This window comes from Ahaetulla prasina, chromosome 3 (assembly GCF_028640845.1).
Source record: "Ahaetulla prasina isolate Xishuangbanna chromosome 3, ASM2864084v1, whole genome shotgun sequence".
NCBI lineage: Eukaryota > Metazoa > Chordata > Lepidosauria > Squamata > Colubridae > Ahaetulla > Ahaetulla prasina.
Window position 1 is genome coordinate 90,990,308 of NC_080541.1, and position 17,926 is coordinate 91,008,233.

A 17,926-nucleotide genomic window follows, 5' to 3' on the forward strand; every position below is an offset into this window, starting at 1 on the left:
TCTCAGCTGTTCAAATAAAGTTTGTTTGTTTTTTCACTGCCTGAGTTTCCTACTACCTACTAGGGCCTGGGTCACAACAGTTATTAGCATTAAGATATTCTTCTAAGTGACAGGATTTGCTAACCAACTAAGGCAGGAGTGGATGCAGGGGTGAAATGCTCCCGGTTCGGACCGGATTGCCCGATTTGGTAGTGATGGTGGCTGGTGGTTCAGAGAACTGGTAGAAAAAAATCCCTGCCCCCACCCCCCACCCCTGCTGAGCCATGCCATCATCAGAGGTTTTGGGTTTTTTTACTTTTAAAATCATGTTTTCTTCAGCCGAAAAAATGATTTTATAAATTAAAAAAAAAGCCTTTGATGACCTTTGAAAGTTTTTTTTAACAACCTCTTCGGCCAAAGAGGTTGTAAAGAAAAAGCTTTTAAAAGGCTCCTCTGGCAATCCCAGCTGAGTTGCCTGATCACCAGAACCTTTAAAAAACATGTTTTCTACAAGTTCTTCAGCAGAAGAGGTTGTTAAAACAATCCTTTTAAGAGGTTCTGGCAAACAGGCAACTTCAGCTGGGATTATCAAGGAGCCTTTTAAAATCTTTTTTTCTTCTGGCAATCCCAGCTGAGTTGCCTGATCATCACAGGTTTTTAAAATCATTTTTTTACAACCTTTTACAACAGCCCCTGTCCATGCCCACCCAATCGCCCCATCCCCACTTGCCTAATTGCTGCTTCTTTCGGGCTCGCTAAGCCTTGCTTTTCTTCAGCTGCTGCAATCAGTTGCATCAGCTAGCAACTGAATCTGCCTGCCTGCAATCCATCTCCTAGGTGAACAACTGAATCTGCCTGCCTCCAGTTGGGTAAGTAAATGTGGGGGGGGAGCTTTAAAAAATAGTTAATTGGTGTTTTTTTAAGGAGTTTTGTTTTTTAGACAGCAATTTAAAGTTAAAGAAGTTTTAAATTTAGCTGCTTTTATCTAAAATAGGGGTCTCCAACCTTAGTAACTTTAAGGCTTGTGGACTTCAACTCCCAGAATTCCTCAGCCAGCAAAGCTCTCTGGTAGCTAAAGTCCACAAACTTTGAAGTTACTAAGGTTGGAAACTCCTGATCTAAAAAAATATGAATAAAATAAAATAATAATAAAATATTTGTGCAGCTTTCTGAGATTTGGTGTGTTTCTGTAGTGTTTCACTCTAACAACACAAAAACACAAAATTTCACAAAGCTCTATGTGGCATTGTGTGTGTGTGTGTGTGTGTGTGTGAGTGAGTGAGTGAGTTGTCTTGTGTTGTGTGTGTGTAAAGTGTGAAAGTTGGTTTTGAGCATTTTGTGGCTGTGTGAGGTTCCTGCTTGTTGCAGGGGCCCTTTTGGGTGAAGTGCAGCTGCTTTTACATTGTGTGGAGTCAGTTGTGTTGTGTATGTGTAAAGTGTGAAAGTTGGTTTTTGGTACCTCTTATTGTTTTGTATACTTTGTTTATTATTTTTATTATTTATTGTTATTGGCCATGACCACCCAGTCATCTGCCCACCAAGCCACACCCACCAATTAAGCCACGCCCACAGAACCGGTAGGAAAAATTTTTAGATTTCACCCCTGGGTGGGTGTCAAACTCACGGGCCACGGGCTGGATGTGTCATGCACTGGCCACGCCCACTCTGTTTTAGCAAAGGGGGGGGAAATGATGATACATCATGTGACAACAATGTGTCATTGTGAGTTTGACCAGAATTTTTACCTCAAAGCTAGGCTATAGTTGCTATCCCCAATGTCAGTGTTGGAGTAAGCTTCAAAGAAGAAGAAGAAGAAGAAGGAGAAGGAGAAGGAGAAGGAGAAGGAGAAGGAGAAGAAGAAGAAGAAGAAGAAGAAGAAGAAGAAGAAGAAGAAGAAGAAGAAGAAGAAGAAGAAGAAGAAGAAGAAGAAGAAGAAGAAGAAGAAGAGGTGGTGGTGGTGGTGGTGGTGGTGGTGGTGGTGGTGATGTGAAGACATTTTCACATAAAGGAAGGAGATGGCAACTTTGCCTTTATTTGAACAACAACAAAAAAGTGTCTCAGACTAAGCCTGGTATGAGTAGAATGAATCAGTTGAAATCATAGGGGGGGTGGGATCAGGGCTGATTTATATGTAGGTTATGGTGCATTTAATCTCCAAACAGTTTTTGTGTTATGGCATGTAAAAGGCTTATGTATTGTTAATTATCACAAAAGTTACTAAGCCCTTTATATCATTACACATAAATTAAGGTGAATACTAGACTACAATGAACACAGAACATAGAATAACAGAGTTAGAATGGACATTGGAGGTCTTCTAGTCCAACCCCCAGCTCGAGCAGGAGACTCTTATATCATTTCAGACAAATTGCTGTCCAGTCTCTTCTTAAAAGCCTCTAGTGATGGAACACCCACAACTTCTGAAGGTAAGCCAATCCACTAGTTCATTGTTCTCACTATCAGGAAATTTCTCATTAGTTCTAGAACAAGTTTTTCCTTGTTTAGTTTCCATCCATTGTTTCTTGCCTTGCCTTCTGGTTCTTTGAAAAACAGGTTGACCCCTCTTCTTTGTGGTAGCCTCCCAAATATTGAAACATTGTTAACATGTCTCCCCTAGTCCTTCTATTTACTAGACTAGACATACCCAATTCCTGCAATTGTTCTTCATATGTTTCAATACTTGCAAAACTACGAAATACAAAACTACCTTTCAACCATGTAGAATATCCAACTATATCAAGCGAGAAATGACACCAACATCAATAGTACTTTGTGTGTTTACAAAAAACACTGGCTTTGAAATAACTATTCAAAAGAAAAACCAGGGTAATTTAACTATACTGATTTTCAAACAATAATCACTTTCACAGATCAAATATATTTGTATCTTGTCTTGTCAAGAAATTTAAAATGTTGAGAGGGGATGAAAGAAAAGACTAAATATAAAATAAAATTAGAAAAATCTAATCGTGGATTTTTCTCCCAAGGTACTTTTTCTCCCAGATCACTTTTAGTAGTGAGTAATTTCTTTAACTTCTTGTAAAATAACAAGCACTCAAGATCTCTTTGCTGGCTGAGGAACTCTGGGAGTTGAAGTCTATAAGTCTTAAAGTTGCCAAGGTTGGAGACCTCTGATCTACAGCAGGTCTTCACATATTGGTATCCTCTTAGCTGATGCTAAATGAACAAGACATTGCTATAGCTTTTGCTTCTTCTGGCCCCTGAGACTGCACAGCAGGGAAATTATCAAAAATCTGCCTACATACATGCAAACATGGATAGGTAACTACTATGACTTGACTTCAATAAACATACTTTATATATGTGTTTATATGTATGTTTTGATATGTAAGTAATTTCCTCTTTTTGCTGGTGTCTTTAGAAGTATGCAAGTTTGTCAAAGTAAAATCTGCATGTAAAATGGTATCTACAGTACATCCCTGCCTGTTAATTGTCTTTGTTAATTAAATCATAAAAATATAACAGGTAGAAGGTAAGAATACAAATAGTCCTCAATTTACAAGCATTGCTTAGTGCCCATTCAAGTTATGATGGACTTTCCAAATGCTACTTACAACCAAGATTTGAAGTTTTAATGGCTGGGTCCTCAGACATTTGCAGTATCCTGAGGTCATATGACCATGATTTATGATATTTTTGTCAGAAACCAGTGTTTATTTCCAGTTTCTGTTCCAGAAAAAAAAATCCAATTGTGGACAATAGGTTCACTTAACAACTGCAGTGATTCACTTAATGAATGCCACAAAAAGGTTAATAAAATTGGGTGAGCTCATGTGGTGATCTGCTTAATGACTGATACAACTTACAACCGTGACAATTAGAGTCATAAATCAAGGATCACCTGTTTATTTATAGAAGCTAAAACCCAGATTAGGTAGGATGCTAAATTCTGTGATTGAAGCCTCTTTGTCTTTTTTTCTTTTTAGAAGTCTAGCTAAAGAGTAGAAGAGGTTGGATTATTACTCCAAATCAGTCTGACGTTCTTGATAAATGTGGGAAGAAAAATGTGAACATAATGTTCCTCTTGAGAAATAACTGCAGCTTCAGTGTGTGGGATGTATGTATAAGATTGGAAAAGGGACTGAAAAGTTTAACTCATTATTTACCACAATGGACATGTGAATTAAATAACAAATGAGAAATTGTTTCGTGCTAAGGTGACAAAGTTGCCTACAGGACTTAATGCAGTGGTGAAATCCAATTTTTTTTACTACCAGTTCTGTGGCCATGGCTTGGTGGGCATGGTGTGGCTTGGTGGCTGTGGCTTGGTGGCTGTGGCAGGGGAAGAATACTGCAAAATCTCCATTTCCACTCCAGGGGAAGGATACTGCAAAATCCCATTCCTTCCCCACTCCTGGGGGAAGGATATTGCAAAATCTCCATTCCCACCTCACTCTGGGGTCAGCCTGAAGTGGTTTTTGCCTGTTTTCCGAACCACTCAAAATTTCTCCAGAATCTATCAGAACCCGCTGGATTTCACCCCTGACTTAATGTCTGTAATGGAGATATTTCATTTCCATTTCCATCTAAATCCCAAGTAGAGATGAAAATAAGGCTCATCCCAAAGCTAGTGGAAATAATTCTGGTTATTTTGCTCACATTTCAGGTAAGACAAATACCAACCAGAATTAAATACCAATAGAAGAAAATGTTCATAGCTCAGGGTTGAGCTGTGAGGCCCTTGATGATATCTGAACTTGGTAGTTTTTTTTAACAGACATTTTATTACCAAACTAGGTAACATTATCAGTGTTACCTAGTTTGATAATGAAACATGTCCCACCTCCCCCCTGCAAAAAAACCCCATCATGCTCAGACAGCACCAAGAACCCTAGTGAATTAAGTTAACTTACTACCTATCTCTCTTATCTCTTCTACCTATCTCTCTTATCTCTTCTCCCCATCCATATATATATATATATGTAGATCTTTGGTTATTCGGGTTTTCTCCCGCCTAAAATTGGAAATGTCTTGGCGACGTTTCAACGAAGTCTCATTCGTCTTCAGGCTTCAGCTTCGTGCTTCTGGGAGCAATGTGTGATTGCAGCTGTTTCTTCCTTTTTAACTGCTAGTGGGGGTTTGAACTGATTGGGTGGGAGCTTGGCTGTGCTCTGATTGGATGGGGTTTTTTTGTGCTCTGATTGGATGGGGGTGTGTCCTGTTTGGGTGGAGGCTTGGTTGTGCTCAGATTAGTCTGAGTTATAGGGGGATTTGAGCTGGTGAGCTGCATTGCTGTTGTTTGGCTTCGTGTTTGTGGTTGTGCTACATCATGTCTGTCTGCTGTATGTATGGATTGGAGAGGTTTGAAATGGCTAATGTTGCAGCTGCGGTGTGGCTTCTGGTCCTTGGTCGTGCTTCCTGATCAGTGTGGGTTTGGGTCTGCTTTCTGGGTGGATGTGTGGTGTGACATCCTGTGTGGACCTCGTGAGTGTGGGTCTGGTGTCATTCCTCATGTTAGGGACTCGTTTGTCAATAAGGGCGGGTTTCCAAATGGCTGGTAGGTGGGAGGTATCATCTCGTTTGTTCATGCTGTGTGGGCGTTTTTCTATCTCGATGGCTTCTCTGATTATTCTGTTGTTAAAGTGTTCAGTTTTGGCGATAGTTCTGGTCTTTTTAAAGTCAATATCGTGTCCTGTGGCTTTAAGGTGTTGGACCAGGGAAGAAGTTGGTTCCTCTTTTTTGACTGAGTTCTTGTGTTCTTCAATGCGTGCACTTATTCTTCTGTTGGTTTGTCCAATGTATGTGGTGGGGCAGGCGGTGCATGGGATTTCATATACTCCTTGATTTTCTAACTCAATTTTGTCTTTGGGGTTTCTTAGGATGGTGGATATTTTTCGGTTTGTGCAGAATGCTGTCTTGATGTTATGTTTGTGGAGGATCTTGCTGATTCTGTCTGTGGTGCCTTTTATATATGGGAGGAGGGCTGTGCCGTTTTCTTGTTCTCTGTCTTGGATTTTAGTGGGGGGTTCTTTTTGGATTAGTTTGGTAATCTTATTTCTTTGGAACCTCAGAAAACAAATATATTATATATATATATATATATATATATATATATATATATATATATATATATATATATATATCATGCAGGAGTTAAACCACATCAGAATCTCTACATTTTAAAAATATTAAAAACCTGGTGTATTTATAGCACCAGCAGGAGTTTTCAATAACTCCTCCCCCATAACTTGCCACCATCATATGACCTGAATTGCTTAATATAAGTCAAATCCCCTTTTCTCTAGGGTCAGATTTAGCAAATATCTGCTTCAATTTTTAATTAAAAAGAAAGAGTCCAGCAATTTGATGATTCAGGTATAAAAACAATACAAATGGAGTGGATTTATTAATTCTAAATCTCAGCAGTATGTTTCTTATTATTTCACTATAAAATAAAGGGAAATGGTTCATTTTTAAAGCATAAACAAATCTTAGCTGAAGTCAAAAATAAACAACCACTTGACAGCTTTGACTATCAATATTAAATTGGATGCTGGCAGCTGCCTAGGCCAGATATTTTGGGGCTGTGTTCACAAGACTCAAGAATGTTCCATGTGCTGTCCTAGAACACGGCAATTTAAATTAGAAACATTCAACAGGAACAAACATATGAAAGACAGACAATGTCACTGGCATTCTTAAGGATGTTAGCTGCTTGCAGAGAATGTCAGCCTAACTTTGTTACAGAAAGATTGTAGTTTTTCTATTTACAATCACTCGAGTGAAGGAACAAATGTTTTGTTACCTAAAACAGAACTGATTCTCTCTCCCCCACTCCACCATTTATCTAGAGTCCCCTTTCCTTCTTTTTTATTAGCATACTTTTTTGTAAATCTTCATGCATCAAGTATGAACAATTATTGGAAGGAAATATCCATCTAGCTCAATTCCAATCTGGGAGAAAGACACTGGAAACATGGAGGCTGATTGGAAAAATGATATAATGATGAACAGAATCACCAGTGTTTATGGTTCTGGTGCAGCTGACCAATTGGTTTGTTGAGTACATAGATTTTTTAAAAAAATTTCAGAGATGCTGCTAGGGGAGTTGTGAAATGTCTGAAATGCACTTAGGAGATGTAGTGCAATGTAGTGAGCTCTGTGTCTTCTGCTAAATGGTAGTGGGTTAAACCTACTAAGTCCTGAAGGGTCATGTCCTTTTCTTCTTAATCCCATCACCCTGAAACTGAAAGCCTTTTGTTTTGTAGATAGGCTGGCCCAATCTTTCTTAATGGGCACAAAATATCTGCTGGGGGGGGGCGGTTAGTAAGAAAGACTTGGGGCTGCTTCCTGCCTCTAAAAACACGTTTCTCAATTTCTCCCTTTGGGGAAATATAATACCTTGCCTTTTTAATATTTCCCAAAATATTTCATTCTTCTGGGGGTGGTAACTTCTCACACATTTATATAGTATTGATTGAAGATTATTGTCATGCTAATGTTTAAATAGTTTAGACTATTGGAAAGTAAAACAAAAAAAGGAAGACATATTCTATCTATATTAATTAGGATTTATGATGCCAACAATACAAGCATAATATTATTTGACTTTTTCATCCAGAATTGAATATAACAGTAGAAAAACAAAATCCCTGCAGATTGCAGCAAAATATTTATTGTACAATAAAAGTACAACAAGGGTCTTGAGCTTTATTGACCTCAATAAGGTTTTTGCATTGATTACTTAGTGTTAAGGTCTCCACAGTATTGTTACTTAATAGGTTTAACATGTTAATAAAGGGAAAAAGTAGATAAAACAAATTTATCAACAAAGTATCAAAAGAGGGGAGAAGGAAAAATAAAACTAATTATTGGATTTTCAGCCTTTCCCCCTTTTAATTATAAGCTGATTTACAATGTTTTAAAACATTTAGAAGCCAGAGTGTGATCATATTTGTCTTCCTGTTTATTTATTTATTTAGTATACAATGTCAGGGAAATATACAAATGCTAGATACAATGCAGTCCTGACTGAAATTGGACAATTTGCCCCAGCCAACTTTCTGCAGCCAACTCAACATGCCAACTCACCATGGCCAACTCACCATCACCATGGCCAACTCAGTGCAGCCAACTCATCTTGGACAACTTGCTGCAGGACAACTTGCCATGACCAACTCACCATGGGACAACTTGCTGTGAGACAATTTAACAATTATATTTAATTGTTTAAAATAAATTTAAAAAAAACATTTTAATTTTTGCCACTTACATTTCATTCTGTCCGTCCTTTTGAATCCTTTCTTTAATGATTCTATTCTACCACTTCTTTGATATTAGATAACACTTGTCCTGCAGTGAGTTGTCTTGCGGCAAGTTAGCTGCAACGAGTTGTCCTGCAGCCAATTGGCTGTGGCAATTTGGCATGACAAGGTGGCCATGGCAAGCTGGCTGTGGTGAATTGTCATAGAACCATCCTGACAGCCTAAATTGCTAGTTCATTCTGTTCAGCATTTGTGTGCCCATCCTTGGTGCACCACAGGTGGTGAACTAGCTTACACCAGCTGACTAGCAGTGCTCAGGGCTCCCCCTCTAGTCTCACCTTGTCTCATGTAGTATTGCCACATCTGACTCATATTATCATATGTGGAGGACATGTCCGAAAGCAAAAAAATATTGGACAAAAATGATTGGAATTTTGGTAAAAATCACATGGTTTGAAAAAAATGACAAAGCAACATATAGATTTAAAACCAGAAATATTTCTGATGGGCATTTTACTGGGTAAGTATAACAAGGGGATTACATATTTGATTTTACATGTATTAACTGCAGCCAGAATTGTATTTGCACAACAATGGAAAAGTGAAGAGATCCCTACAGCTGAAAACGTGATTAAAAAAATATTAGAATGTGCAGAAATGCTAGACTAACTCTTATAATCAAGGAAAAGGAAGCAACTGAATAACCCAGACAACACACTGTTTAACTACAAATGGAATTTTTATATGTTATAAAATTTAAAAAACACCTTTTTTAAAAAAAAATCAAACGTTCATAAAGAAAGAAAAAGAAGTTTTAAAGGAAGAAGTGGACTTATTTCACAGCAGCTGTATAGAGGAAATGCAGTCATAAATATTCAGGATGTTGACATCCAGTTGGCGTCACGGCGAGGCAGCTGAAGGTGAGTGGGCTCCGTGAAACCCAGCTGATTCTTTTTTTTAAAAAAAAGTTTTTATTTTTTCACAACAAACAAAAAATACAACAACACTCTCATCAAACAATTACAATGTGCTGAAGGGGTGTTTACATATCTTCTTGTGCAATCTCAAAGTAAACATCTCTTTCATACATATATCTTATATTATCTTTTCTAGCATATCTTTCCATCTAACCAGTGGTAAAATAAATCCCATATTTTATAATATTGCTTATCTTCTTGATCTCTAATTTCAAATGTCAATTTACTCATCTCTGCACAGTCCATCATCTTCCTAATTATTTCATCTTGCAAAGGTAATTTCTCATTTTTCAAAATTTTGGCAAACACAATCATGGTTACTGTAATGATATTCACAATCAAATATTTCACATGTCTAGTATACATCTCGGGAATAATTCCCAACAGAAAGACTTCTGGCTTAAAATCTATATGTTTTTTAATCATTTTTTCCAACCACGTGTGTATTTTAGTCCAATATCTTTTCGCTTCAATGCATGTCCACCACATGTGTTACTATGATCCAGGTATCTGATGACACTTCCAGCATTTTTCAGATTTATCTTTGAACATTATGGCGATTCTTGTCGGGGGTAGATGCCACCTGTAAAACATCTTATACAAATTCTCTTTATATGCTGTAGACATTGTCATTTTATAATTATACATCCATAATTTCTGCCAGGCTTCTAGGTCTATCCCATGGCCAAAATTCTTCCCTCAAGCTATCATTGTCTCTTTTACTTGTTCTTCTCCCAATTTTTCTTCTAATAAATATCCATACAATTTCCTAATCAAGTTGTCATCAGAATCTATCCAGCTGATTCTTTACTGTCTGGAGGCCCTAAGGGGTGGTGAAGATAGGAACCCCTTGTTGATCGCGGGATGACAGTGGTCCTCATTCTTGATCCGAGGGCACCCTCCCAACGTCCTGAGGGACGTACATATGAGATTTATTAAAAAAGCAACAAGAGATGAAATACTAAAGTTTTTAAAGTACAGAACTACAGAGAGAAAGAAATTGTTGTTCTGAAACAGACTCCTAGGAGGGTAAGAGACTTATGTAAACAATAGCAATTCCTGACTGTTAAACTGATTAAAAGAAAGGAAAACTTTAGAAGGTTGGTACCAGAAAGAATATTAGTGAACTGGGAGAGGAAAAAATATAGACTGGATTTGCTAGATAAGGCATTGGAATTCTATGATAGTTATATTGTTGCAAATGAGGAACAAGAAATAAGAGGAGAGTTGGAATATCAAAGACAAGACGAAGCAACAGGAAAAGAGAGGAATACACAACAAGAAGAAGGAGAAGTAGAGAGAACAGAATGAGAAAGAGCAAGAGAAAAAGATCAGAGAGAAATAAGAAAAAACTAGGAGACTAAGACCTATAAATGAAAGAGATGGAGGGGAAATGTGCCATGTTGTCAGTAAATATAAATAGACTGAATTCCCCCATGAAAAGGAAAAAAAAATTACACGACTACAAAAGTGAAAAGTAGATATAGAAGAATCAGAGTATTTTCAAACATGGAACTCGTTTTACAAATGGTTGGATGGTAGAGGTAGAAATTAGGAATGGGAAAAGTATTATTCTATATAAATAAAATGATCCAGAGAATATGCTGGTCATTAAGCACCTACGTATGTAATGTAAAAATATACAAATAAATTGTTCTTTAATAAACAAATATTCAGAATGTCTACCTTGAAATAATTCCCACTGAGCTGAATGAGACTTACTCTAGGCCATCTATCAGTTCCTCATAAACTAACATGGCTTGAAAACCCTTAAAACATCTCTAGAATTTTGCTGTAATATCACTGCATCACTATCTTTTTGCAGAATTAAAGGGCTATGATATTTCAAAATTGGAGCTGCTTGGATCATGTGGATTCCCTCCACCCCATCCCCGCAAACCAATAATATGTGTCTATGGAGTCCTTGTAAAGTGTATTCAACTCAAAAAAAATATTTTTTCCCCATCACCATTACAAATTGACCCACCAACCTGAATGTTCAAACTCCCATGAACTTGAGGAGAATGATAGATATGTACTGAACCATCAATTCATCCTTGTCCAATTTCATATTTAGTCTAGAACAGATAGAAGATGGAGTTTAGCAACTTAGGAAAGATGAGATTTAGCTGATCTATGATTCAGTGCAGTGGTAGTTGGAATTTGGTTGAAACTATAATAAAGCACAAACTAATAAAAAGTGGACAGTGTGATGTGACTACAAAACACCGAAGCCTTATTCTGGACTGCTACATCGGAAGTCGGAAAATTGCCATGTTTTGTAGCCTTTTAGTTTTAAATAAGTTTAAATAAAACACACACACACACACACACACACACACACACACACACAAACGGTATATATATCCTTCTACTTCTTTCCTTTCTGTAATTGTCTTATAATGCTACTACACTCAAACACACACCTTAGAAAATAAATTTCATTGAATGTGTGCCTACCGTTCCTGTCCTATTGTTTCCTTTCATTATATCCAATTAATATAGTTATTACATACTTATGCTTATATATATATGCTTATACATTGTATAGTTATTTCATGCTTGTGCTTATATATACTGTTGTGATAAAATAAATAAATAAAAAATAAAATAAATAAAATAAATAAAAAATAGAATTCAGTAGATTCAGATCCTGGCACATATAATTTGGATGACAGTTTTAATCTATTGTAATGTGGTTCTTTTTTTTCTTTATGAAAATGTTTTAACCTTTATTATGAATTGTATCCAAGAGCCGATACAGTATATGAATGCAGCTACCAAATAAACCTTCTGGGAGAATTTTGATAGAATAAGAACATTCAATAATGCCCAAATCTGTGGGGAAACTGTTCAGTTGGGCAAATTATTTTCCTCAGTTATGCTAAGAATAGTCTGGGATTCTCAAGGTAATGAATGAAGGGAAGTGGCCATCTTATATATAATTTGTCTATTTACTTCTTCTCTGCAACCCAGGAGGAAAAAGTAAGTCAACCCAGCTATGTTTGTACATTAATATTTCTGTTTCACTGGTCCTACATATTTAATAGTTGCCACAGGTCATGGGCCTCTTGCAAATGTTGACAGTAAGTAGCAACATACTGTTCATAAATAGTAACATCAATGTTATTGGTTATTTGGGAATTTGGTTCGTTCTTTAAAACAGAGTCAACATATGATAATAGTTAAGGTATCAGACTTCCCACAGATTCTTAGACCACTTTGGACCTGTCACTGATTCTCAGCCCATCTTAACAGTCACAGGACTGTTGTGTAGATAAAATTAAGGAAACCCCCATGCACATTTGTACTAGCTGCGCTGGGCAGAAGATGTTATTCTCACATAAATGTGAACATAGACTCCTCCAAGTTGATTTTGAGTCTTGCAGATCCATGTCTATGTATTTCTCTTGGCAACCATATATACCTTTGCCTACTTCTGGACTTCTTTTCCCTGCCTCTGCTTTTAAATTATAATCCTGAGATTTCCTTGGAGTCCCTCATCCAGGCCCTGCCATACCTCTTTTTTAAGATCAGCCAAGGTTGGCTGTCACTTGTTTATTTCCACCTGAATATACATACAAATGTAGCCAGAATTTTTCTAACTTCAGAATTTTTCTTAACTAATCTCCTCCTCAAAGGAACTTTGAAACTATGAAGATGTTTCTCACTGGCTCATATGAAACCAGTCTTTATCCTTTCTTTAGCCTGGCTGAAATGCATTTGACACCATCTGAATTGGTAATTTTCCTCAGTCACAGTGTGATATTATTATTTTTTTCTCTGCAAGATTCCTCCCTCCCTCCCCTCTCCCTCCCATACACACACTCATTCCCGGCTGTCAGAAGCCCTGTAAGAAAGAGTTCAGCACTACACAAGGGCTTAGGAAATGTATGCAAGTTTTCAATTTATGTAAATTAAGGGGTTTTTTTGGGGGGGAGGACATTTTTCTCTTAATTTGATTTCAAGAATATTCAAGGCTTGAATTCTAAAGCCCTGTTTTCTGCAAAATTCACATTAATGTAATCTGATAATTGTCATTGCCTAGTAATTAACTGTAGTTATCCCCAGTAGCTTGTAGATAAGGAATGACAAACCTATCACATTTGTTTTCTTTGTTTCTTTCAGAGTTGTGAATTCTGTCATCTTGCTAGATCACTCTGCAATTTAAAAAAACAACAACAACATATAAAATGTACACTTTTTTTTACAGATTTTTGTATACCTGTTTAGCCATAGCAACAGCCCTCTCTAAGCGATTTACAGCGTCAGCATATTCCTCCCCCTGCCCAACAATTTGGGTCCTTATTTTACTGATCTCATAAAGATGGAAGGCTTAGTTAACCTTCCAAAATTGAATTCCTGGAGTCAGCAATGAGAGCCTGCAGTACTGTATTCTAACCACTGCACCACCCTGGCTCTCTTATGTTTCCTTAATACGGGGTGTCAAACTCAAGGCCCGTGGGCCGGATATGGCCCACGGGGTGCTTAAATCTGGCCTGCAGGAAATAGCAAATGATCGGCCTGTGGTGCCTCTGGCAGCCAAAATGGAGCATGGAGGGGTGCATGTGGCCCCCCATGCCCCGTTTTTGGCCTGGATAGCCTCCTGCCCAGTGGTGGGTTGCTACTGGTTCGCACCAGTTCGGAAGGACCAGTAGTGGTAATTTTGGCTAATTTGGAGAATTGTTAGTAATTGCTGGGTGACCACGACCCTGAACTGGTTCTGCTCGCTTGTCCCAGGCACCCGACGCTCACTCGCCCCACCCCCTCCACCCAATCACTCCTAACTTAGACTGTTCGGAGAACTGGTAGCAAAAATCCCTGCCTCCCCCCTCCCATGTCCAGCTGAGCTGCGCGATCATCAGAGTATTTTTTTTTACTTTTAAAAGCATTTTTTCTTCAGCCAAAAAAATGCTTTTAAAAGTAAAAAAAAGCCTTTGATGATCACACGGGTCAGCTGGGATCATCTTAACCTTTTAAAAACATTTTTTCTACAACCTCTTCAGCTGAAGAGGCTGTAAAAATATTTTTAAAGGGTTCTGGCAATCAGGCAACTCAGCTGGGATCATCAGAACACTTTAAAAGCATTTTTCTACAACCTCTTCGGCTGAAGAGGTTGTAAAAATGCTTTTAAAAGGCTCCTCTTTTAAAGCTGAGTTGCCTGATCACCAGAGGCTTTTAAAAGCATTTTAGAAAGAAAGAAAGAAAGAAAGAAAGAAAGAAAGAAAGAAAGAAAGAAAGAAAGAAAGAAAGAAAGAAAGAGGGAGGGAGGGAGGGAGGAGGGAGGAGGAGGGAGGAAGGAAGGAAGGAAGGAAGGAAGGAAGGAAGGAAGGAAGGAAGGGAGAGAGAGAGACAGAAAGAAAGGGAGGGAGGAGGAGGAAGGAGAGAGAGACAAAGAAAGAAAGAAAGAAAGAAAGGAAGAAAAAAGAAAACGGAAAGAAAGAAAGAGGAAGGGAGAGAGAGAGAGAGAAAAAGAAGAAAGAGAAAGGAAGAAGGAGGGAGAGAGAGAGGGAGGGAGGAAGGAAGGAAGGAAGGAAGGAAGGAAGGAAGGAAGGAAGGAAGGAAGGGAGAGAGAGAGACAGAAAGAAAGGGAAGGAAGGGAGGGAGGAAGGGAGAGAGAGACAAAGAAAGAAAGAAAGAAAGAAAGAAAGAAAGAAAGAAAGAAAGAAAGAAAGAGGAAGGGAGAGAGAGGAGAGAGAGAAAAAAAAGAAGAAAGAGAAAGGAAGAAGGAGGGGGAGAGCGAGAGAGAGGGAGGGGAAGAGAGAGAGAGAGAGAAGAGGAAGGAAGGACCACAAAACCTGGCACTAGACGTGGCTGCAGAAGAAGCTTTGAAACAGGACAGCAATCTAGGGCTGGAAGGGACCTTAGAGGCCATCTAGTCCAACCCCCTGCTCCAGCAGGAAACCTTACATCATCTGGATTATTTTGGTGCCTCTAACAGAGAGGAAAATTGCCAGAAAGGAGAAGGAGTTTACTAGGACAAGGCTGCCATGCAGAGGAAGGCAGACATAGTCCTTGACTTATGACCAGAATTGAGTCCAAAATTTTGGTTGCTAAGCAAGAGCGTTGTGTTTGTGTTGTTTTTTTTTGTTTACATTTATATCCCGCCCTTCTCCGAAGACTCAGGGCGGCTTACAGTGTATAAGGCAATAGTCTCATTCTATTTGTATATTTTTTTACAAAGTCAACTTATTGCCCCCCCAACAATCTGGGTCCTCATTTTACCTACCTTATAAAGGATGGAAGGCTGAGTCAACCTTGGGCCGGGCTTGAACCTGCAGTAATTGCAGGCTACTGTGTTCTAATAACAGGCTCTTAACAGCCTGAGCTATCCCGGCCCATGTTAATTGAGTTTCACCACATTTTATTCAATCCAAGACCTCTCCTGGCTCTAACAGTCATGTGCAAATTAGGGAAGAACATCTGAAGGTGTGTGTAATGTTCTAAATGTACAGAAGTTATAGTTAAATGTGTGGCAGAAAGTGGACTCTGGGTGTGTTTTTCCAAATGTAGTAAGTGAGGTTGAATATGTATAGTTTTATAAGAGGGGTGTGTGTGTGTGTATACAGTATATATAGTAGATAATGTATCTTTTTGTGTGCCTATATACACTATACTATGTAATTTGTATGTACACATATGGCATATATACATAGGATTAAATAGTATATTTTGGATGTTCAGCAATAGTAAATAAATAGACAGGGAAATTGTATCTCATTGAGACCTTTGAGACGAGGAGAGGCCAGGCATCCTAACCCTAACCTTTGACATGAGTGACATCAAGTTGGCCACACTCACCCAGTCACATGGCCACCAAGCCACGCCCACCCAGTCACATGACCACCAAGCCACGCCAACCAAATAATCCATGCCCACAGAACCGGTAGTAAAAAAATTTAGAACCCACCCCTGCTCCTGCAGCACATCTTTGCTGTTTTCCCCCATCCCATTTTGGCTGGCAGGGTGCTGCAGGAGGAGTCCTTCTCATCTCTCCCTCCCAGCTGGCCCGCGGAGAACTACAGTGCTGATCCAGCCCTCGAAGAAATCCAGTTTCTGCTTTAATACATACATTTTGCTATGCCACTATGTCTGATAGTTCATTTGGAGCTACATACAGAGCATTTAGAAAGTGTAAGCCACAGGATATCACTGCATTTATTTTACATAGGCTCAGAAATTAGATTTTGAGTAAATAACAAAATCTAGATCAAACTAATTTTTCTCAGCTTCTACAAATATTTGTTGATTTTCTTTCATTGTCACATGGTTACTTGTAAAAGCTTTTTACTACATTAAGGAAGGAAAAGAGAGAGGTATCTGTTCCCCTGTACCCCATTTCATGAAGCATTCTTTCTCTTTGGGCTCCTCCTCCAGCAGAATAGAACGGTGACATAAATTTCAATACATCGACAGCCAAGGTCTCAGTGACAAGGCTAATGCCTACTGCTTTCTTTATGGTTATAATGCAGGATGATTCAAGGACACCTATTGATGGGCTCTTCTAGCTGCATCCTCCTTCTCACCCAGGATGACCTGCAGGTAGGAAAAGTACCACTAATTATTGTCCTTAAAGAATGATTTGGGTGACTATTGCCAGATGCCTGGAAGGAACTTTAGCCATCTTTCAAGTCAACTGGGTGACAGGTTGTTGACATGGAGTGTTTCTAAGCATAGTCCAGAACAATGTTTCTCAAACTTGACAACCTTAAAATGTGTGGACTTCAACTGCCAGAATTCTCAGCCTGCCATGCTGAGATGTCCACACATCTTGAAATTGACAAGTTAGAGAAACGCTGGTGTAGGACATTTCTGAAAACCAGCCAGGCAATTTAGATCTTTTTGCTTAAATGACTTGCACTCTTCTAGAAGCATGCTAAACTTTCACCAAGAAATAATATATATATATATATATATATATATATATATATATATATATATATATATATATATATATATATATATATATATATATATATATATATTGTTTACATTTATACCCCGCCCTTCTCCGAAGACTCAGGGCGGCTTACAGTGTATAAGGCAATAGTCTCATTCTATTATAATAGTCTCATTATATATAACTCACAGGTTGCAATGAAACTGCTGCTCTTGGTTCCGGAGGAAACTTTGCCTGCATCATAGAGATCTGATTGGGGGGAAATGGGGCATTCCTCCACTGCGCATTTCCACAGGGCATGGAACATGAGATTTCAGCCACCGGAAGGCCAATTCCATTTGACTGCTAGGAAAACATTCTTAACTGAAAGAACAATTCCACAATTGCATTAGGAAACTGATTGGTTGCTCTTGTTTGGCTGTGTTCAAAATAAAATGCATTTGTTTTGATTCCAGGAGGGAGCAGAGATAGTATTTGATCATTATTTCCAGTTCTCTGTTTCTTTGATATTATCTTTCATCAGACCAGGAATTTAATGCATGGAGAATGTTTTGGAACCTCCTTTCTTAGAAAAGTTTTCATTCCACATTTCAGCTGGCTTGAGTTCTCATTTTCCTTTTCTTATTGGGGACACTCTTTCTATAGTAATAACTATTTTGTTATTCTCTGCAGTTAGCAGTCCGAACTAATCTTGGTTGATCCCCCAAAAGCTAGGCAAGCTATTTAGTAATTGAAAAAGCAACTTCAAAAGAGGTGATAGCAAACCATTTCTATGCTATTGCCGTGGAAAGGTTATGGGCATGTCCAGAAAGTCAATAGGACTCAAGTTCAACTGAAGGGAGAGA

General features: G+C 38.3%; 1 long non-coding RNA gene across 1 annotated transcript; it reads left to right on the forward strand.

The window, feature by feature from the left end:
• The first annotated feature begins 767 nt into the window (after nt 1-767).
• LOC131193926 (uncharacterized) lies at nt 768-17,396 on the forward strand. Its single transcript, XR_009154064.1, has 4 exons — nt 768-848; nt 2,230-2,405; nt 16,654-16,723; nt 17,273-17,396. It is a non-coding gene; the product is annotated as an uncharacterized LOC131193926 (long non-coding RNA).
• Nucleotides 17,397-17,926: the final 530 nt, after the last annotated feature.